The sequence below is a fragment of the Panthera pardus genome, unplaced genomic scaffold (assembly GCF_024362965.1).
Source record: "Panthera pardus isolate Hobbes unplaced genomic scaffold, ASM2436296v1 HiC_scaffold_6, whole genome shotgun sequence".
Classification (NCBI taxonomy): Eukaryota; Metazoa; Chordata; class Mammalia; order Carnivora; family Felidae; genus Panthera; species Panthera pardus.
Genome location: NW_026526991.1, coordinates 27,373,043 through 27,396,257, shown reverse-complemented (window position 1 = coordinate 27,396,257; position 23,215 = coordinate 27,373,043). Strand labels below are relative to the sequence as shown.

At 41.6% G+C, this 23,215-nt stretch overlaps 2 long non-coding RNA genes across 2 annotated transcripts in view; both read right to left on the bottom strand.

The window, feature by feature from the left end:
- The window catches only part of LOC109265323 (uncharacterized), a 216,610-nt gene that overhangs the window by 34,033 nt on the left and 159,362 nt on the right, over positions 1 to 23,215 (bottom strand). The window lies entirely within an intron of this gene.
- On the bottom strand, positions 19,606 to 21,768 carry LOC109265324 (uncharacterized). Its single transcript, XR_002079124.2, has 2 exons — positions 21,519 to 21,768; positions 19,606 to 20,331 (listed from the first exon to the last, which is right to left on the bottom strand). It is a non-coding gene; the product is annotated as an uncharacterized LOC109265324 (long non-coding RNA).

Below are 23,215 nucleotides of genomic sequence, written 5' to 3'. Positions count from 1 at the left end.
AGGTATTATGCTAAGTGAAATAAGCCAGGCAGAGAAAGACCGATACCATATGTTTTTACTGATATGTGGATCCTGAGAAACTTAACAGAAGACCATGGGGGAGGGGAAGGAGAAAAAAAAAGTTACAGAGAGGGAGGGAGGCAAACCATAAGAGACTCTTGAATGTTGAGAAGCAACTGAGGGTTGATGGGGGGGGGGGGGGGAGAGGGGAAAGTGGGTGATGCGCATTGAGGAGGGCACCTGCTGGGATGAGCACTGGGTGTTGTATGGAAACCAACTTGACAATAAATTATATTTAATGTAAAAAATAAATAAATATCGGGTAGAAAAAATTAAATTAAAAAATTTTTTAAGCACAGTGGAAAAAGCGCTGGCTTTAGGGACAGAAATGTTGCCTTCCAGTCTCTATTCAACATTTACTTGATTTCTTGATGTTTTTTGATGTTTTTCTCATGCCTGAGCCTGGGGGTGTGGAGTTTTGGTAGGAAGAGCACAGCAGTATAGGGCTATTTTCATCACATCCTATCAAGGATACATACTATCAACACAACTTTATCACTGTTGATATTGACCTTGATCACCTGGTTGAAGTTGTGTTTGTTAGATTTCTCCTTTGTAAAGTTATTCTTTTTTCTCCCTTTCCATATTGTGCTCTCTGGAAGAAGTCACCCTGTGTAGCCCACACTTACATGAAGACATATGCACCCAGAGGGTGGAGTACCAAATATAAATTATTTGGAATTCTGTGTGAAAGATTTGTCTATTCCCCTCCATTTATTAACTGATTCATCCATTTATTTATGTCAGTATGTTGTCACTCTTTTAATTTTAACTGTTCTAACTGTTCTAATATGTATACAGTGATGGTCTTAAGTTGCATTTCCCTTAATGACTAATGATACTGAACATGTTTTCAAGTGCTTATTAGCCATCCACAAATCCTCTCTGGTGAAGTCTCTGCATGTTTTTTGGCAGTTTTCCAGTTATAACTTTCTGTTTTGAGATTAGAGATTTCTTTATATATTGTAGATACTAGTCCTTTGTCCGATATGTGATTTGCAAATATTTCTCCAGTATTTTGCTTGTCTTTTCATAACAGTGTCTTTTGCAGAGCAAAACTTTTAAAGTGTGAGGAAGTCCCACTTTTCAGGTTTCTTTCTTTTATGGATTGCACTTTTGGTGTCATACCTAAGAACACATCACCAAGACCTATGTCCTGAAGACTTTCTCCTATGTCATCTTTTGAAGGTTTTATAGTTTTACATTTAAATCTATAAGCCATTTTGAATTAATTTTTTTATAAGATGTGAGATTTAGGTGAACATTTATTTTTTACTATCAATATCCATGGAGCCAAGAATGTTTTTAAGGAAGTGATATCAATGGATATGGACTCTAAGCTAGACAAGGAAGAAAATTAAGATGAGAGGAGGCTTGTAGATCATTCTTTTTAAAAGGCAGAATTTAGGGGTGCCCAGGTGGCTCAGTCGGTTGAACATCTGACTCTTAATTTTGGCTCAGGTCATGATCTCACAGTTTGTGGGATCAAGTCCTGCATTGGGCTCTGTGCTGACAGTACTGAGCCTGCTTGGAATTCTCTCTCTCCCTTTTTCTCTGTCCCTGCTCTGCTCATGTATGCTCTCTTTCCCTCTCTCAAAGTAAATAAATAAACATTAAAAAAGAAAAAGCAAAACAAAAAAACATCCTACCCTTCAAGAAGCTGTGGGGAAAGAAATATCCTCTGGAGATCTCTGGGTTTCTGTTAAGGTTACAGAAAATATTGCATTAGCTGATCACCAAGTGAGGGGCAGGGGGCAGCTTCAGAGTCCCAGAGGTGCTGTCAGCAGGGAGCAGGCTTTGTGTCCGATTGCAGTGACTTGAGTGTCATAAAATTTGGGGGGACACAGTTGTTGAACAAGGTCTGGAAGTCAAGGGAGGCAGTTTGGCGGGGGGGGGGGGGGGGGGTGGTGGTCCTGAGAGAAGAGGGCGAGCAAGTGTTCAGGCCACTCAGTGAGTCAACTCTGTGAAAGCACTTTGTAAAATTATATCTTACGAAGCTGGAAATTACCAGCCATAGTTAGGTGGTGAAAGACGCTGTACAAAGCAAGTTAATATGTTTGATTCTCGTTGTCTAGAAATTACTTATGATTACATTTACATGCACGACAGTATTTTAGAATATTCATTGGCCTAGACATGATGATCCTACAGTTAGTCATAGAAGATAAATATATGAACACATACACAGACACAAACACAATTTAGCCAAAAACAGTAAGTTCCACAGCTATAAAATGAACAATCAGATATTTCACAGATTGTGTTTTAAGGCCCTAGTTGGATCAGCCCATCTTCTCATTGGTTCCTGCCTCTTCCTCCTTTGTTCCATTTCCATTTTCCATCATGTTTTGACAGGTGAGGTTGTTCGTGCAAAGGGATCCAACAAAAATACAGGAATGCCACCTTGGCCTCCTTATCCAGGATGGAGCAACCCTCCCTTTCCTCCTTGCAACAAAGCAGGCTAAACACACACTCTGTCAGCACCCCTCAACTGAGCGCGATGACGAAAGACGGTGGCACAATTGTTTTGCTTGCGGGGAGGGGATTTGTTTGCAGTCAATAGGTCACCCGCCCTCTCTGCTCAGGATCAGCTCTCCGCCCAAACCCCTGTGCCCTTCAGTCTTAGAATGCTTCAGGCTTCAGCCAGCACAAACATGTCACAGCAAGAGGAACAGGGATTGTATTTGCACATGCAGTTGGTTTAAGCACAGGCTTTCTTTGATCCTTCTCTATATAAAAAAAGCTTTATTATCATATTATAGCCAAAGGAATTTAACCTTTAACCTGTAGTTTCCCTACACTTAGTAATAGAAAGCCTTCTTTTCTGACAACAGCTGAGGTCTGGAATAATTTTCTTCTTTCCCCTCGTTCCTGGGGGTGAGGGAATTAACAACTGTTTTCTATCAATGAACGTAATAGAAAGGGGTCTTTGGTAACATGGAGGGAAGAAAGAGAATCTTCTGGCAGAGCAATGCAGAGAAATACACAATACAAGTGACGAATATCTGTAAAAGGAAGATGTTTATCGTGTAGATGCTTTACCCTGAGACCATACCAGGTGAGCCATTTTCCTTTTCGGCCCTCCAGCGGGCAGAGTGGCTCAAGGGGAGCCCTCCCTCCACAGCCCATCTTCACTGAGGGCTTGGGAGCTAGGACGCCAGAGACCACTGAGAGGCAGAGGGCCAGCTGGAGAACAGGGGGAGGCAGAACAGAAAGTTGTACCCCATTCCTACCCCTGCTGCCCCATTACTCACTGAGGAGGTTCTTATGAACTAATTTCCACCAATGGAAAAAGCCTGAAAATGGCTCTGCACCATCCTCTGGACCCTATGTACACGTCTGCCTAATCATCCAATAGCAGGGTTTTGTTTTGTTTTCTCCAAGCAATGATTTCTGTATTAGTTTTCTATGATGTGTATCAAATGACCACAAGCTTCGTGACTTAAAACAACACATATCATCTCATAGTTCCTATGGGTTAGGGTCTCACAAAGTTGCTGTCAAGGTGTTGGCCAGAGCTGGGGTCTCATCAGAGGCTTGAATGGAGAAAGCTCTGTCTCCAAACTCCCTCAAGCTGTTGAGTTTACTCCCTTGCCACTGTAGGAACCGTGGTAAATTGCTTCTTCAAAGTTAGCAACGAATATAGAGACTCTAGTGTGAGTCTACTGGCAAGATGGTATCTTACACAACCTAACATAATCACGGAGTGACACTCTGTGGTCTTTGCCACATTCCATCGGTTAGCTGCACGTCACAGGTCCTGCCTACACTCAAGGGGAAGGGATTATACGAGGGTGTGAACCCCACGAGGCAGAGTTCATGGGGGCCACCTTAAAGCTTGTCTGCCTCAGTCTGTGTCCTCCAGCCTCAGAAATGTAAGGGTGTGGCTAGGGAGTAATGGAAGCAACATGTGTAGGGGAACAATGGAATGAGGAAAGATATTTTATACTTACACACATATACTCACGCATCCTCACCTAAAAATAAAATGAACTTAGGAAATTTTCTTGGTGGTTGATGGCGTGAGACTTTGCCACCATACAGCCTTGGATTCGAACCCCTGATCTATGGCTTAGTAGTTGGCAAACCCTCGTAAGCCTCAGTTCCCATCTTTAAAAATGGGAATAGTGGTACCCGCCTTTGGGTTATTCTGAGAATTAAGTTAGACAAAGTAGATAAAACACTTAGCACAAGAGAAGGGCTCAGAAAATGCTCACTACCGTATCCAGGTAAGAGCCTTGGGTACCTTAAACCAGGTAGAGTTTTCACAACATGCTCTAAACACGGAGAACTTAATCCTCCAAGTGGGGGCGTCCTTCTGAGGCTTGAAAGGATTTGGCACCAGCTGGCTTTCAGGCTTCCCACAAAGCTGTGGGTGTCCCCTAACCTCCTGGGTGGCTGTGCCTGCTGTCCTTACCCCTTCTCCTGCATCTTCATCAGTGGAACGAGTAAAGTTTTGCAGAGCTGGACACAAGGTCCCTGCAGACCTCCAAACTTCACAACTGAAATGCCTCAGTAGGGGCCGGCCTCACTACAGATGCCTCCATCCACACTGTCCCTGGGCAGAAACTCTGGTCATAGTCTACCGTTCTGTCACAAGCTTCCCAGCTGCTAGTCCCACTTAGTCCTCGCAACCTGGCTCCCAAGGTGGGTTTACTTAATTACTCACTCACTGAGCCCTTACTCAATACCTACCACATGCCAGGCACGGGGCTAGTTTGGGGGAGGGGTAGCAGTGAGTACCAAACCCTTGGCCCATCAGCCAATGCAGAGGCAAGCCAACAAACTAAAGCTGACTCTTGACTTTGGACAGGGATATACCTGATGCCTTACATCAGTCCCTCGGTCTACAAATATAGGATGTTCAAACTGGCCCCTCACTTCCTCTACATTGCAGATTCACCCAGACTTGCACTTCTGGAATATGGTCTCACACCCCTTTTGTGTTTCCAAGTTCCGTTGCAATTTCACGTTTCATCTGATCAGCAATTTTCATGCTAGCTGGAGTACTTTCTCAAACAGTTTCACAAACCATGTTTTCCATGGAACATGAATGGGGGACTCACTCACTTCACCAGTCTTGGGCACCGCCCGGCTTAAAGTTCCACTTTCCATTTATCCCACTTGACTGATCACTTTCCAGCTAAGAACCATCACTTTCTCAGAGCTCATTACTTTTATCTGCATCACGGGCACCCGCTGATATCCTTTTTAAAACTTTGTTTTCACAAAGAAATGAACTATTTACTATTTCACAAGAGTCGCACTGCATACATCAGTGAATAGAGAAAACAGACATTGTTGAGGTTCACACCAGCCTCCTACACACCAGGTTTCTCACAGCCCAACAGGTGTGCAGCCAACAGCCCAACAGGTGTGCAGTCAAGCCTTGTCAGTCATTTACACCTTACCCATGCTCATACTCATACTAATACTCACAAATACCAACACCAACACTAATACTAATAAAGTTAAAATCTATCAAGAGATTACCATGTGCCAGGCATTTATATGTGTTATGCTATTTAACCTTACAATCACCTCTTGAGAAAGAGACTGGTACCAGCACTTATGTCATCAGGACACTGATGTTTAGAGTTTTTAGGCCATCTGCTCAAGGTCACACAGCTAGTTAGTGTAGTGTGAGATTAAATCCCTAGAAGTCTAATGCAGTGCTGTCACCCAAGAGTGAAGAGAGATGTGTGGGCCTGAGAACAAAGTTAACTTACTTAGTAACTTTGTCCAAGGTCATCCCTGGCTTCAAGCCCAAGGAGAGGAAGCATGATCAGTAGTCACAAAGACCAATGGTTAGCCAGTCACCTGTACTTCAGGGTATCTGTCGCAGCCCAGCTCTGGATATGAGCAAAGAAAGGACAGCAATGGATGTCTGTGCTAATGGGAGCCAATGTGGAATAATCAAGAACAGAAGAGGGGTGTCTGGGTGGCTCAGTAGGTTAAGCATCCGACTCTTGGTTTCCCTGCTTGGGATTCTCTCTCACCCTCTCTCTCTCTCTGTCCCTCCCTCGCTCACTCTCTCTCTCCCTCTCTTTCTCTCTCAAAATAAATAAATAAACTAAAAACAAAACACACAAACAAACAAAAAAGAACAAAAGAGAGGCAAAAGATGTAGGGTGACTTAGCTAGGAAAGACTAGGAAGCAGACACAACTTTCAGATAACTCTTTGGATTGAGGAATAAATGCCTTTCTCTGAGCAAAGCTTATAATTCTGTGTGTCTAGGGTCCCCAACAATGACAGGGACGGATGGGTGTGAAGGGCACTAATCAAAGGCATAGTAGACTTGTGTTTACACTGAGAAGGACGGCGGACCTGGAATAGGCAGGCCTTTGAAGCCACCCTTGCTCACGCAGATCATAACGCACTGTGAAGAAACGTCTTCAAAGAAAAGGGGGGAAATTGAAATACACATGTCTAGCCAGTTATTTCACTAAGGCACTTCAAAGAAACATTTCCTTTGATCATTTTGACTTCTCATTAATAATGAATGTGAATATATGACTCATAGAAATTACTCAGGGAACTTGGGCTAATGGAGGCTTTGGTTTGACCCACCACCGGTGCATGGGGGAGGATAAAGTAGAAAATGGCACGCGGGCTATAAATCTTCTGCGGGAAGTGACACATATCCCCCTACTCATACTTCACTGGCCAGAGCAAGTCACACAGCCCACTTAACTTCAGGGGGGACAAGGAAATACAACCTTGCCTATGTCGGTAAGGGAGGGCGGGACACCGACAATATCTGGTGAACAGTGCTGATGACTAACACAAAGGCCAAGTGATAAGTAGGTATTTTTAGGAGGTCAAATGAAGAAGTATGTTCAAGAGAATAAGGCACTTATGAGTTTTGTTACGTTTCCATAATAATTTCTCAGATAGAATATCCCCATAACAGCCTTCAGCATGAACTCCACAATTGTTTGTGGAAACAAGGTGTCCTGATCTGACAAAACCACCAAGGAAAAATAATACCCCCCAAAATGTGAAATTTATATAATTGGGACAAGAGCAATTTTCTCACGTGTAAGAGGACGATGAAACTAGCCATCTGCCATCCTCGATCACTGGTGGGACTGCTAAGAAATATCATTGTAGGACTCTGCAAAGGTGAACTACCAAAATTTGGATGGCACCATTAACCTTCTCTCCCTTGAACATGCCTATTGTCTTGCTATTTCTCCAAGGCATTTCAAAGTAAACTTCAAAGAATTTTATTGTATACCATCATATCTGGAGCTTCAAACAACGTGATACCGACGGTTTTGTCTCATAATGAAGACTTATTACCTCATTCAACAAACATTTGTTTTGAGGGCCTACTACAGGCAGTATACTTCCCTAGACCCTAGGGATGCAAAGATAAAACATAGTGCTTACCTTCAGGGCACTCACTAATAAACCTAATGTGGGAGAAAGAGCAGGGATTAGAAAATTATAGGATATTGTGTAAGTGCAGTTATAGAACTATGCACCAGATACAGTGGGAGAGCTGTTAGTATTGATATTTATGGTGACCATCACCTGCCTTGGAAGGGGACAGTGAGCCTGTGTGAGCCATCCAAAACACAGGGCCACCTCTTACGAGTTGTGTAAGATGTTTGTCGCAAAACTCCAGGCTGCATTTTCTTGCAGGCTTCTTAGATTTGTATGGATGCCGGTGTGGTGTCTTGAGCCAGAGGCTCCTCTGTTTCCCTCCAAAGTCATCGTTTGAACTAGCTACAGAACTGCCAGCATCTAACCAACATTAAGTACTCTGCAGTATTTTCATTATATGTTTACTCTTATTTTTACTAATATTGATGTAATGGTAATCCTTAACTCATTGACTATTTTTTTCCTGAATAATCATCGATTATACAGCTAGAATGACTAAGAGTCTTCTAGCCACATTGGAAGTCCCAGATGAATAAAAGCCACTATCCTTGACCTCAGAAATCTTTTAAACTAACTGAAGAAGGACAACAGCACATAAATCAATTAGAGGTTAATAATTTCTAATCTGTGTAACATGGAGTCTAAAAACAATCTCAGGTGTGAGAACCAAGAGATCAGCCTTGGATGGGATTTCACCTGGAGCTGGAAGGAGGTTGAATATTTGGATAGACTAGGAAAAAAAGACTGATGAGAGTGTATAATTCTATCAGTCTTTGTCCATTCTACTCCAAACTCATTCCTTGCTATACAGATTGGAAGCTGCCCCTGTGTTATAGCAAAGAGGGCAGCACAGCTGAGAAAGTTAGTGAACTCTGCTCATCTCCCACCCCCCACCCTCACACACCTGCTGTAGCTCCTTTCAGTGCATCTGTTTACCTTGTGCCATTCCCCCAGGCTCCTCTTGGACAGAGCAAGTCACGGGCTACTCCACTGATTCTCAAAGTGTGGTGCCCAACGGCCACATGAGCATCATCTGGGAACTTGTTAGAAACACAAATCCCTGGGCCCTACCCCAGACCTAGTGAATCAGAAATTCTGACAGAGCCCTGCAATCTGGGGTTCAGAAAGCTCCCCAGGTAATTCGGATACACACTGATGTTTGAGGAACACTGTGCTCGTCAGGCATCCTGGTTTCAAACTCTAGTACTGTTGGTACTTGCCAGCTCCACAGCTTAGGTAGATGGTTCATTTTGCTAAATTATACAAGGGTAAAATAGCATTATCCACCCTCTTGGGGTCATTGTAAAGAATAAATGAGTTACTGTGCATAAAGCCCTTAATGTAATCCTTGACAATTAGGAAGCACTCAGTAACATAGTACATTATCACCTGGCAGATCTTCTCTTTACTTTTAAGTGATAGTTTACTTTTTCTTTCTTTTTTTTTAATTAAAAATGTTTTTAGAGAGAGAGAGGGCTCAAGAGGGGAGAGAGGCAGAGAGAGAGAGAGAGAGAGAGCAAGAGAGAGAGACGCTTAAGCAGGTGCCATGCTCAGGGCAGAGCCTGACACAGGGCTTGATCCCATGGCTCTGGGATCATGCCCTGAGCAAAAATCAAGAGTCAGTCACTTAACCGACTGAGCCACCCAGGGACCCCAGTGATAATTTACTTTTAAATAATATTCGTACCACAATATGGAAAATCTTAGAGCTGTGTTTCTTCACTCCTCATCCCCTTCACTGCCCTCACCATTCTCTCTCTCTATGTATATATACATTTTAATAGCATAAAACTTACCATTTTAACAATTTTAAGCATATAATTCAGTGCCATTCAGTACACTTACATTTTTTAAGTGCAATTTACATTTTTCTGCTATCACCACATCCTCCAATTCCAGAACCTTTCTTCATCCTCCAGAACTGAAACCCCAAGCCAATCAAACACTAACTGCCCACTCCCTTTCCCCTCCAGCTCCGGGCAACCCCAGCGCTACTTTCTGTCTCTATGAATTCGACTACTCTAACTACGTCACATGAGTGGAACCATGCACAATGTGTCCTTTTGTGACTGGCCATTTCCTTAGCACAGTGCCCTCAAGTTTCATCCATGTTGTTGCATGAGTTGGAATCTCCTTCCTTTTTAAGAGTGAATAATACTCCAGTCTATGTATATGCCATATTTTACTTATCCACTCATCTGTCAGCATACACTTCCACTGTCCCCATGTTTCAGCATTGCAGACAGTGCTGCTGTAAACTTGGGTGTACAAATATTTCCTCAAGTTCCTGCTTAGAATTCTTGTGGTGTCAACCCAGGAGTGGGATTGCTAGTGATCTACTAATGTTGGCGGTTTCCCATCTAATAAAGATGAGCCTTACTTTCTCTCTGTTTCGTCTGTCAAGCTGGTGTGGCCATGGTTACCAGACAGCAGCACAGTATCCACCTTCTGTATCCAGAAAGATATTATAGGATTGCCTTATCGTCTTTCAAAAGTGGAAACTAGTGAATAAACAGCTGGGCCCTTCTCTAAAACATATCTCCTTCTATCCTAGACTCCATTTCATCATAGCCAAGGGTTTTCCGCCCTACCTACAAAGTACCTAAAGAGAAAACTTTATTTTCTTCGAACCCCACTGGTAACAAGGATCAGAGAATAAAGAGGGATTATAGGGTGGACTGTCTCCAATGATAACTTAGTCTTCCTCCGGTTGTTTGCAGCCAAGCACACAGTGTCATTAACTTTGACTGTGGTCATCACTTTGGCTTCAGGTTTAATTTATTTTGACTAGGAATATTGTCCTGGGAAACACTACAATTTCCTGAAGAGACTGCAAATCAGCAGTCTTGACTAAAATCATACATGGCCATTATCTTTCCTCTGCTTGAGAGATGTACGAAGACAGTATGTTATTGTGAGGTGGGAGGTTTTCTTTATTTAGGTCTGCCTTTTGGCTGAGCTATAAGGTAAGGCAATTAGATACCCGACACTTATAACAGATATGTTTAACTTCCCTGATATGTCCTGCAGAGGTTAAGCGAACACAAAGATAATAAGCTTTAACTGGCAGTTAGGTGGTTCAGACTTCAAACATTTTAGACTGTATAAACTATAATGGCGAGACAATAAACAATGTGCTCATTGAGCTCAAAACCACCTTGAGCCAAAATATTTCATGTAGAATCATTCCTACCTGTGAGGTCCACAAGAAATGGGTACTAAACATCTTTTTATGCAAGGCTTTTAGTTTCTTTTGTTTTGTTTTTTGTCAAGACTAAGCTAAACCAACGTGACCCCTCTAGGAGGCAGTATTGGGTAGTGGAGAGGTGGTCTGGATTCAGTTTGGTTAGGTTTCTTGTAGCCTCTTTTACTAGCTATGTGACCTTGAGCAAAGTACTTAAATTCTTCATATCTCAGTTTCTCCACCTGAAAGGTATAGATACTAATAGCATCTACAGGGTATTTCTTGTCATTCAAGTGTAACTGACATCTAGAAAAGGTCACTTAAAATGAATACACCAAAATGTCATGGAAAAAATAGGTGTTTTGGAGCATTTTCTTGGAAAATGAACTAAAAACTATATAAATTATAAAACTGTCTTACATTTAATGAACTCCAAAGTTTTAACTGTATAGTTTCAGGAAAAACTAAAACCTTGCAAATAAGTTACTTAGGAGGTTTTTGTTAAATGTTTTCGAACAAAACTGTATGAAGGCACCACACGATACTGTTCATTTCATATTTGACCTCAAAGGAACATTATCAGGATATACACTTTGTAAAAATATTCTGGGTGTAATCGGTTTGCAATGGCCTCTCCTGCTCCCTTGATGTGGAATGATTCCTTCGGAAGAACTTGTCGTTTTCCGGTCATTGTTTTCTTCAACCATCAGCAGGTTACATCATGCCAAATCTACATTTGCCAATGGCTTTGCAAGTAATTCTAGTATCTCCTTTATCACTTTCCTCAACTCCACGAAATTCTAAATATTTAGCAAATTGTGTTTTTTCCTTTTGTGATTCATCTGCTTTATAGTTTCATTGTACGGTTTCATTGTAAATCTCTAACAATCAGTGCAGTTATGAGCGACAAAGGGGACTGACCCATGGCCAGATGTATCGCAGAGTAAAACAGGAAGGGATAGTTGAATGGAGACTGATTTTAATAAATGGCAGCTCATTACAACAATTTTTGCCTTCCTGACATCTTTTAACTACAGAGATTTGGAAAATGAATACTAAGGTAGGAAAGACCCCAGGTTTCTCATTAAATTGCTACACCCACACCACGCGCTCAGCATAGTCCCTGGTGAACAGCATGTGCTTAAGAGGATCTCCATGTTCACAAAGGTGTTAAAGGCATTTAAACCATGTTAATAATACAAGCTAAGAAGGTTATCTCCCTTAACTCAATTCCCCCTTTCCATCAATAAGTAGCACACTTAGAGAATAAAAGAATCCTTCACTCCCCAACCTACCTGTATTGCTTGCAACCCTTGCCCCTTATTTCATTTTATCTTCTCTCAGTAATACTTATTCCCATTTGACGTGCTATATATTTACATCTCTGTGTTTTGTCCATCTCCTGCCACTAGAATCTAAACTCCAGTGGCCAAGGACTTGGTTTGTTCCTTGGTGTATCCCCAGCACATAGTAGGCACTATTGGCACATAGTAGGTGTTCAGTAACTATTTGTTGACTGGATGATGAATGGAAGATTCCTTTCATCCTCATCAATTCAGGGCTCCAGCGGCCAGGGGCCATCACAATGATCCCACAATAAGGGAGCCTAGTACACAATGGCCTGAAAGAGCCCCTGATGTGAATAAGAAGGGATACTGTGCAAATCCTAGGAAGAAAGGACAGTGCAGAGATCCCAAGAAGCACACAGTAGAAGGAAAGGTTATGGATAGTCACTGTAAATGCAGGCCTTCTCTGTCCCTAGACAAAGATCCATTCTAGTTCAATTTGGAGGGAAGACAAGAGAGTTCTCCTGGCAAAGCAAGGAACTTGGATTTCTCCCTTTTACAAAGGAAAAGATTTGTTGTAGTAAAAGAACTATCCCATGGGGGTCAGGAAACCTGTGTGCTGGTCTCACCTTTGACACTAATAGGGTCTGTAACTCGAGAAAGTCACCTCAGACCCTCAGGCCTTTACAGTTTTATCTGTGCTGAGGGAGTGTAGCTACATCAGCATTTCCTAAACTGTTCCTCAGAACGTTTGACCCTCTTCTGTGCTGATATGGCAGTCACTAGCTGCATGTGACTGTTGAGGACTTGAAGTGTAGCCAGAGCCACATTTTAAAATGTGAAAACTGGGGCACCTGGGTGGCTCAGTCGGTTAAGTGTCCGACTTTGGCTCAGGTCATGATCTCACAGTTCGTGAGTTCGAGCCCCGCGTCAGGCTCTGAGCTATCAGTTTCAGATTCTGTGTCTCCCTCTCTCTCTGCCCCTCCCCAACTTGCACTCTGTCTCTCTCAAAAATAAGCATTAAAAATTTTTTTAATGTAAAAACGAAAGCAGTATACACAGAAACACTAAGAGTGGCAGGAGAGCTACAGAAGTTCCACGGTTGAGAGGACACGCTTTGTGTCAGTGAGTCAAACCCAGATCAGGAAGGCTGGGCTGCCCCACACTTGCCAACCTCTCCCCTGCAGGCCTCCGGGGAGTGGCTGAGGAGAAACCCTTAAGGGCCTATCTAGCTAGATAAAGCAGAGAAGCCACAGCCTGTAGACTCTGACAGAGATTGCTGTGAGGGTGATAAGAAACCTATTTCTGGTGCCTGACATTTCTGCCTGTGCTTCCAGACAGTGTCCCAAGTTGTGCGCTATATTGCCTAGGATTGCTGGGGTTCCATTACAAATACAAGTTTTTCCTGGGTGAACCTCAAAAATTCTCCTTTTGCTTACCAGCTTCTCCCTTGTCCTCTGTAACTGCCAAAACATTGCCTTATAAAATGTGCTGCTTTTTATAAGCTCTGAGCATTTATTCTGAATTAACTGTTTTTACAGCTTTAGATATAATTTATGTATACTAAATTTCACCAATTTTAACTGTAAATGAATTTTAGTAAATGTATAGCCATGCAACCACCACAATTACATTTTAGAATACTTCCATGACCCCCAAATTTTCTTTGTGCCCCTCTGCACTCAATTCCCCTCTCTACCCCTGGCCCCAAGAAACCACTGGTGTGCTTGTTGTTACTATAGTTTTGCCTTTTCTAGAATTGCATGTAAATAGAATCATATAGCACAGTATATGTGATATTTTGTTTTTGGCTTCTTTCATTTAGAGTGATGCTTTTGAGATTCATCCATGTTATTGTATCAGTACTTGGTTCCTTACAGTTGTCAATATTCCATTGTATATGACCATTTTATTTTTTCTTTGTTTTTCTTTTTCTTTTTCTTTCTTTCTTTCTTTCTTTCTTTCTTTCTTTCTTTCTTTCTTTCTTTCTTTCTTTCTTTCTTTCTTTCATGTTTATTTATCCTTGAGGGAGAGAGAGAGAGAGAGAGAGAGAGAGAGAGAGAGAGCGTGAGGAGGGGAGGGGCAGAGAGAGAGGGAGTCATAGAATCTGAAGCAGGCTCCAGGCTCTGAGGCATCAGCACAGAGCCTGATGCAGGGTTGAACTCTCAAACCACCAGATTATGACACGAGCCCAAGTCAGATGCTTAACTGAATGAGCCACCCAGGTGCCCTTGTTTTTCTTTTTAAATGGGTATTTGGATTGTTTCCAGCTTGGGACTATTATGAAATAATAATCCTATGAACATTCCTGTGTAAGTCTTTCCATGGACCTATGTTTTTATTTTTCTGAGGTAAATATCTAGAGTGGAATTGCTGGGTCATATGTTGAGTGTATTTTAACATTTTAAGAAACTTCATTTTTCAAAATGGCTCTATCATTGTGCATTCCCACCAGCTGTGTATAAGATTTCCAGTTGCTCCATATCCTCACCAACACTTGTTATTGTCAGTCTTTTGAACCTTTGCTATTCTAGTAGGGGTGTAGTGGTATCTCATTGTGGTTTTAAGTTGCAGTGCTCTAATTACCAATGATGTTGAGAGTCTTTTTGTGTGCTTTTTGACCACCCATATATTTACTCACAAATATTCAAATATTTTCCCCATTTTACTATTGTTATTATTGAGTTGTAAGAGAACTTTATGTTATCCAGATACAAGTTCTTTTTCAAATATACACCTTACAGGTATTTTCTTTTAATTAATGCCTTTCCTTGTCATTTCCTTATATGTTTTGACAAGATAATGTTTTTAGTCTTTTTGAAGTCCAATTTACTAATTTTTCTTTATGGTTCAAGCTCTTTGCAGTCTACATAAGAAACTGTACCTAATCCAAGGTCACAGAGATTTTCTCCTACATTTTCTTCTAGAAAGTATATGGTGTTAGCTCTTAGATTTAGGTCTATGATCTGGTTTTTGTTTGTTTGTTTATTTGTTTGTTTTAGAGAGAGAGAGAGCACAAGTGGTAGAGAGACAGAGAGACAGAGAGAAAGGGAGAGAGAGAGAGAGAGAGAGAGAGAAAGAGAGAGAGAGAGAGAGAGAGAGAGAGAGAGAGAGAGAGAGAGAGAGAGAGAATCTTAAGCAGGCTCCATGCCTGGTGCTAAGCCTGAGGCAGGGCTCCATCTCACAACTGTGAGATCGTGACCTGAGCTGAAATCAAGAGTTGGACACTTAACCAACTGAGCCGTCCAGGAGCTCCTGGAAAGATTTTTTTAAAAGAATTTTTTTTTTTATACAGTTGAGCCTATAACCTGCAGCTTCCAGCCACTAAACATATACAAATTTATTCTTTCTTTGAGACACTTTTTAACATGCAGAGAAGTACCCAGATGATTCATAGATCCAAAACCACAGCCTAAGCAGGACACAACAACAACATTTCCTTCCTGAGCATGGTGCTAAGAAAACAGAGAACAGACCAACAAAGCCAGAATGGATCCCTGGAGTCAGCAGCAGACAGACCCCAGCTAGACCGTCCTGGACTGACAGTCCTAATTTGGAAAGATCCTCAGGGAGCAATATTTGGCAGGGTCCCCTCCCTCCACCCAAATTTAATTCAGAACGGACTTCCATATACTTTTTAAAAAGGCTTTAAACTGTAGTTTTTGTTTTTAATCTTGGAAAACCAGGTGTAAAAAAAAAAAAAAAAGAAAAGTAACAACATGGTGTTAATCTGAGAAGTAAAATATCTGGCGAACAGGATGAGGACGGGACAGATATCGGAACATGGAGGTGGCTCCAGCTCTACAGCCTCTAATTCACGTGGCATGTAATCTTCTTAAACAATGATTACAGATACCAAATGTGCATTTGCGGCGACTGGAACTGTCATTAATTACTCTGCAATATCCCGTTGACCAAACTCTCTCCTCAAGTAAATACATGTAGCTTCCACTGAAATTAGTGGGTGTCACTTACAGGTAACTGAAAGGAGAATTTGGTTCTGTGACCTTACAAGGCACTGTGAAGACCGGGATTTACAAACGATGACTAAGGGAGATTTCTACCAGAAGCAGTCAGCAATAAGGAAGGAATTAAATATCTTTATTTCGATGGAGTTAAAAAACAAAACAAAACAAAAACCACCTTCTGTCTAGACTTTGTTTGGGGCAAGATGCTAGGTACTGCCGGGGGAATCCAAGCTAAGACACAGACGCCCTGCCTTGACCTGCTCCCACAGCTGCAGGGGAGAGACCTGACCAACATCTCTTGCATCTAGATCATTCCCTCAGTCCTCAGCCTAAATGTCACTTTCTCCAGATGAGATTAGGTCTTGCTGGCAAGATGCATCATGTTTGCGATTACTTGTTTAATGCCTGTTTCCTCCTCCAGCTCCAAGAAGAGAGGGATCACATTTATCTTATCATAGGGTCTGTGAACATCCTGGTAAGAACACAGGAGTCGGACCAGCAGCCTGTGTTCAAACCTCTGCTCTGTCACTCACTCTCTGTGTGACTTTGGGCAGAAGATGACTACTTTAGGTCTACAAGATATCAGAAATAGAAATAAAAATATTCTAAGGCATATGAACCAACGATCTAGATTCTAGACAGAACTATTACTTTCTTTAGAACATAATTTTGAAGCTCCTTAAGAGAGATTGGAAAGTTGAGAGACTACTCAAATCTTTCTTTCTCTCTCCTCCCGAGAAATAGCCAGGTTCAAATGTTATTTTTCCTACCACCACATCACTTTCCACCTGTCCTCCAGGTAGTCAGCTTTAACTGTAGCACACTCCTACCTCAGGGCCTTTCCACTTGCTGTTCCCTCCACCTAGAACACTCTTTTCCCAGGGAGCTGTATGTCTCACTCCTCCACCTCCTCAAGGCTTATGCTAACTTATCACCTCCCTATAGGACCTTCTCCAATTACCTTAGCTAAAATAGCCCCTTCCCATCTCATCACTCCATCTGCCTTTTTTTAATGATATGCATCCCTACCTGACATCTGTACATTAACTTATTTTTACCTATTTCCCCCCACTAGAATGTAAGTACTCTGAGGGCGGAGGTGTTGCTGTGGTCACTGCCACATCTCCAGCCTGTAGAACACTCTGGTATATAGTAAGTCCTCAATGAATAGTCAGTATAGAATAAACAAAGCTCAGTCTTCTTTTCTCATTGTGAGACACTTGACAATGTTGTTCTCATGCAGGACACATTCCCATGCTGGGTATGCAGATCATGGAAAATCTTAAAATTAATTTTTTGTCAGGTAAAATAAGTGGCGCCATTTTGCTTTAGACAGGAAGGGGGCATGGAATTCAGAAGCATTTGCCAGATGTATGAGTGATGAAATCACACGCTTCAAGATCCCTAAGCTTTTATAAGCGACAGTATATCTGCATCTTACCAGAACACAGAGCAAATAAAATATAAAATTAAAAAAAAATTTTTAATGTTTATTCATTTTTGAAAGAAAGAGGGAGACAGAGCATGAGCAGGGGAGGGGGGCAGAGAGACAGGGAGACACAGAATCTGAAACAGGCTCCAGGCTTCAAGCTATCAGTCCAGAGCCCGAGGCAGGGCTTGAACTCGTGAACTTTGAGATTGTGACCTGAGCCAAAGTTGGATACTTAACCGACTGAGCCACCTGGGCACCCCCAAATTTAAAATTTTTAAATGTTATTTTGTAAAAAGAACCTTGATTTTTTTTTCTAGACTTCTACTCTATAGGTAATATCGTAAGTCAATATGCTTTTCCTTCTTTGCATCTTGACTTAGATAAAACTTCCTTCTTAAAAACTTCTCCATGACTCCCTCCATTGAGCATTATGTGCTCCCCCCATATGTCCCCATGGAACCCCAAGCTTACCCTACTGAGGCTCTTAACACCATGTATTATAATACATGTAAATATTGCCTGATTACTTATTTATGTCATTTACTCACCCCCACCCAACACTATCGCCTCCTCACCTCCAACCTGCAGGTCACAAGCTTTAGGGCAGACAAGCCCAAGTTACCTCATTGAGCATTTTACACACAGCACATACTGTGTGTAAATTTAAATTTAAAAATTTAAAATTTGTTAAATCAACTAATAATGTAAGTTCTATTTAAGACTAGGCACACACAAATCATTGTTTAAAATAGAAAATTTATCATATATGGGGCACAGGGTGGCTCAGTCAGTTGAGCATCAGACTCTTGATTTTTGGCTCAGGTCATGATCTCACAGTTCATGAGTTCGAGCCCCGCATTGGGGCTTGGGATTCCCTCTCTCTCTGCCCCTCCCCTGCTCGCACTCTCTCTCTCAAAATAAATAAATAAACTTAAAAAATCCTAAAAAAAATTTATAATGTACAGAGTTTGATAAATAGTAAAAAAATGGTGGTGTGACTTTTCAGGCACAACTTTATTCTGGGTGCCTGTAGTTTGGAATCATGAGTATTCAATTCTAGAATACCATCCTAGTTTTCTTTTCCTTCCTCTGCATTACAAATTTGCCCACAGATAAAACTGAAAAGAAAATGGAGTGCTATATCAGCGAGCACACACGCCAAAACAAAATTTACAATGTAGGTAAGGGAGAGGGGAACATTCTGGAAGTCCAATAAGTCACCTCATATTCAGGGAGAAAGAATTTTTTTCTGAAAAATTTTTTTCTGAAAAAAATCATGAGGTCACAGCTTATAAGCACTGCAATAACTGGTTATTACCACTCCTGTGAGCATTAGCAAGTCACTTGCCGAAGGGTGTGACTTTGACAAGGACGCTTCAGGTTGGCTACGATTTCCAGCTGTATAACTCTCTCCCACTCAAGAGACCGTATCAAAGGCAGTAAGCAAGAATAGCATTATTGCAGGAGTAACCCTGAGTCCTTGGCCACTTCTCCAGAAATATAAATCATTTGCGCACTCGGTACCTCACAGCTTATCATGGCAATCATGGCATGAGAAACGCGGGTCTAGAGCTGTAGCTCTCCCAGTATCTTGACTGGGGACAGCTTAGGCAGGACAAAAGTTTCTGTGGTCCATGTATTCCACTCCTTTCTACTTTCCAATCAGGAAAAAAAACAAAACAAAACAAAACTCAGTAATGACAAAGACTACAAATGCAAAAATTCAAAAAAAACTAGTTAAGTCAAGGACAGTAGCAATTGAAAAGCATGATTGACTCAAGGCAGACTCTTTCGTTCACTGATAACAAAGACCCTTCATAAACGCAGTGGGAAGTCCAGCTCTCTCTCTGCATATGTGCACATGCATTGGGAGTTTTGCAACACTGGCAAGTATTACCTGTGAGCAAAGCTATCTCAGTGGAATAGTCAACAAACTCAACAAAAATAGGAATACCTATAAACTCACTTATTTACTAGTACGTAGGCTGTAGTATATCATAATCAACATCCAGGAACTCCCGCATTGTCTGATTAGTTCATTCAATGCCCATCAAATGGATCTTTTCAGACCTTACATGGACCATGGAGTATCCCTTGAGAAACATTTCAGTAAGACAATTACACAATCAACTATTAAGCTTAGCTTCCAATATGTGCCTAATACAGCTTACTGCTTGTGACAAGGATAAAAAATATGAACAGGTCTGAGGAGCTTGTAGGTACTCAATAAATATTTAGAAAAGTCATGTATTAGAGATCAAAGGAACACATATGACTAGTATTGGTGGAAAGAATGAAAACGTTTTCATTATGTACAGTATTTCATGTGCAGTAATTGAGAGTAAATGCAATCCTTTCAACACTCTGGTCTCAAGATTTGTTATACTGTATCTAAAACCCATTGGCCTGCATCAGCAAGTCATCCATAACACGTGCAAGATAAATTGCAAAGGGAATACCATCTCGGAGACCAGCTAGGAGTCTGGGGTAATAAAACAGGCCCAAAGTCTGGGTTTCCAGTTAATTTGGCAACAAGTGTGGATAAGCGTGAACCATAATTCTATGATATGCTCGAGGCTTAGGAATACATGTATGAGTGAATAAGTAGAAGTAGCTGTGAAACACAGTGAGGTTTGATTCAGCCTTTGAAATCTCGTACACCTGCTATGAAAATATCTGCAGTGAAAGAAAATCAGATACCGTAAATAATTCACAACACAAATTCTCTCGTGTGGGTGGGAAGTGAGTGGTGTTTGCCTTTGTCTCATTTTATATCATTTGTGTCAGAAAATCCACAGCTACAACGTAGACTGCTTTCTAAAATGGCAAACTAAAGATTCTAAGCTAACAATAGGCAACTGCAGAGCTGATATGAATTTGCCGGTTGCCTGTAATACTATCAAAAGGTACAGTGGGCTGCAGAAATTCTTTTCTTGGTCATTGCCTTTCTTTTTCTTTTCTCTGTGCAGGCTGTAAATAGATTGTAAATTGTGTGATACTGTTGAACCTGAAAAATAATGCAAGGCTACTTTTAGCATAATCTACCAGAGCATAAAAATTTTGCTTTTCTACCAAAAACTACTTGACCAGTGTACTTGACCTTGATGCCTGTGACTTCATCTATTTTTTTTTTTTTTCAGAGAAGCTTGAAGGTCAGAGAACCAGGGAATGAGAGTAGGATCCCAATAAATGTATTAATCGTATTTTTAAAATTTTCTGTATCTTATGATGTTTTGACATTTGGAGAACATTACAGACCCAGGAGAGAGTGCCCCTCCCAGGGCTAGCTAATTCCTAAAGATGACATCGGACCATTGATCATGACTTTCATGTGCAAACCAGTCCATCCTGAATCCATATCCCTTAAGCATCTCCTTTATCTAACCCTCATATACCAAGCCAAATAATTTGTCTTCCCTAATGCATCTCATGGCCAGGTACCAGGCAACTACCTCTTTTACAATCCAAAGGCCACGAGAATTATTCCAACTAGCCAATCTTAGCTGTTGACTCTACTTTACCTTGCCTTTTCTGCAGAAACCCTATGCTTTCCTCTCCCTCCTTTCTGCCTCCTGACTGGAACTGGGGGACCTCTTGTGGCCCTGCATGACATGGCATGCCCCCTCTTAGGAAACATAAGGATTAATTCTTCTTTCAATGGTATTGGCTTTTCCATGTTGTCACTCAGTCATCCATAATCAGAGTCCCATGGGTACAAACAAGGCCACGGGCTTTTGTAGTCATTTTTCGGAACATGCTTTCTTGGCCTCAAATCTGGCTCAGAGATGACCTAATTTCAAAAAGATAACACAAAGTGGGGCGCCTGGGTGGCTCAGTCGGTTAAGCGGCTGACTTCAGCTCAGGTCACGATCTCGTGGTCCTTGAGTTCGAGCCCCGTGTCGGGCTCTGGGCTGATGGCTCAGAGCCTGGAGCCTGCTTCCGATTCTGTGTCTCCCTCTCTCTCTGCCCCTCCCCTGCTCATGCTGTGTCTCTCTCTGTCTCAAAAATAAATAAACGTTTAAAAAAAAAAAAAAAAGATAACACAAAGTACTATAACCCCCATCCCAGGATGGGAGCCAGGCCCTTTCCTCATCTCTGCCTATTTCCGGTGTGGCGCGGTGATGTATGGGGAAGCACACTCTCTTACTGACTTTCTGTCATGGCACCAAAGTCCAGAAAACTTGTGTGACCTACCGAAAAAAGTAGGAATGTAGATCTGTACAGGAAGTGAAAAAGTAGAGCCCCGCACTCCTGATTCCTCAATGTCGAGCCACTGGAATAACACCACTGATCATGATGACAGCTGTGAACATTCGTTTACTGAGTGGCTCTGTGCCCAATGTTTTACACGCATCATGTCATTGAACCCTTACAACGAGGCTATGAGGTAAGTGCTATCATTATCCCATTCTGGAGATGAGAATTTAGGCATGAAGGTCATTAGTCCAAGGTCATGTATCTAGTGACTGGTGACCTGGGACAAGACAAACCAAGTCTAAACCACAGCCCAGGCTCTAAACCCTTACCCTATACTACATCTGCCAAAGCTGAACAAGGCTCCATTTCCCTCATGACACAGAATTCAAGAACAGAATTCCTTTCGTGAATGAAACATCGATAGTCTGAAAACCTCAACCCCTAGTTGGCATCTCTAACTGACCGGCAGATGATGCCATATTGCCTTCCAAACCAAACATACTTTTGATAGATATTCACAAGCAGGGGCAGGGCCAGGCAACATTGTGAAATAGGCAACCTCCTGATTTCTGGTGATTGCTTTTCCTAGAATTCAGGGATCTCACTACTTTTGCAGGTGAACCAAATGACTCCACACCCCACATTGTCCTCTGTGGTCTGTGCCTTAGGCTCCAAAGTATTTCTGTGGATCTCTAAACCTGTCCGAATTCTCATTCTCTCTTGTGTTCTCTAGAATCCATTAAGGGTTCTAGATTCAAATGGACCTGGCTTCTAATTCTAGCAACCTCCAATTCTATACAACTTTTAGCTGTGTGACCTTGATCTCCACTGTCATCTATAAAACTGCCATTGTAGCATGGACTTCCTCAGTTTTTTTTAATAAAGATAAAAATGATACATCACGTGTGCTGTGCCAAGATCAATTCTTATCATGTGACTGATATTCTATAATGATAGTTCAGTCATGAGGAATAGTTCCCCAACTTTCATATGTACTATTTCAATATAAAGTAATAACATTGGTTTCTAAGAGCCACAAAAGCATCAGTCTCTTTACAGTATAGACATACTTCACAAAGATGGCTTAATAAGCCAGCCATGAAATTAAGCACTGACCTAGCATATCTGATAGGAATTTGAAAGAAATACAGGAAGTTCTGATAAATATAGACAGTAGAATAAATGAAATTTAAGCCATGGGTCTAAGAGAATGCAGTCTACTTTACAACATTGCCAAATGTCTGCAGTTCTTATGTCATAAAATTCCAGGAAGAATGTAATACATTCAGCAGAACTAATAAAAGGAAAAAGCAGGAAGGCAAACATCATAAGTCAGAAGTCTTCATCTCTGTTCTGCCACTCGTTGGCCATGTGACCTTGGATATATCTCTACGGATGTCAATTTCCTTCTCTGTACAATGACAGTGTTGGGCCAGACAGTCCTGGAGATTGCTTTCAGTTGTACCATTCTATGAGGTGATGAGTCTGACTCTACCATTGTCCTCTCCCCTTGTTCTTTGGAGATATTGTTACCACAATAGTTACTGTTGCCTCCCAAGTAACATCACGTAGCAAAGTCTAGTCACGCACAGGAATTCTAGGCACTGTGACCGTGAATCCTAATCCCTCTTTGGTCACACCGTCATTGAATGACCTTGCGCAGGGCACGTAACTCCAGCTAACTGCTTCAGATG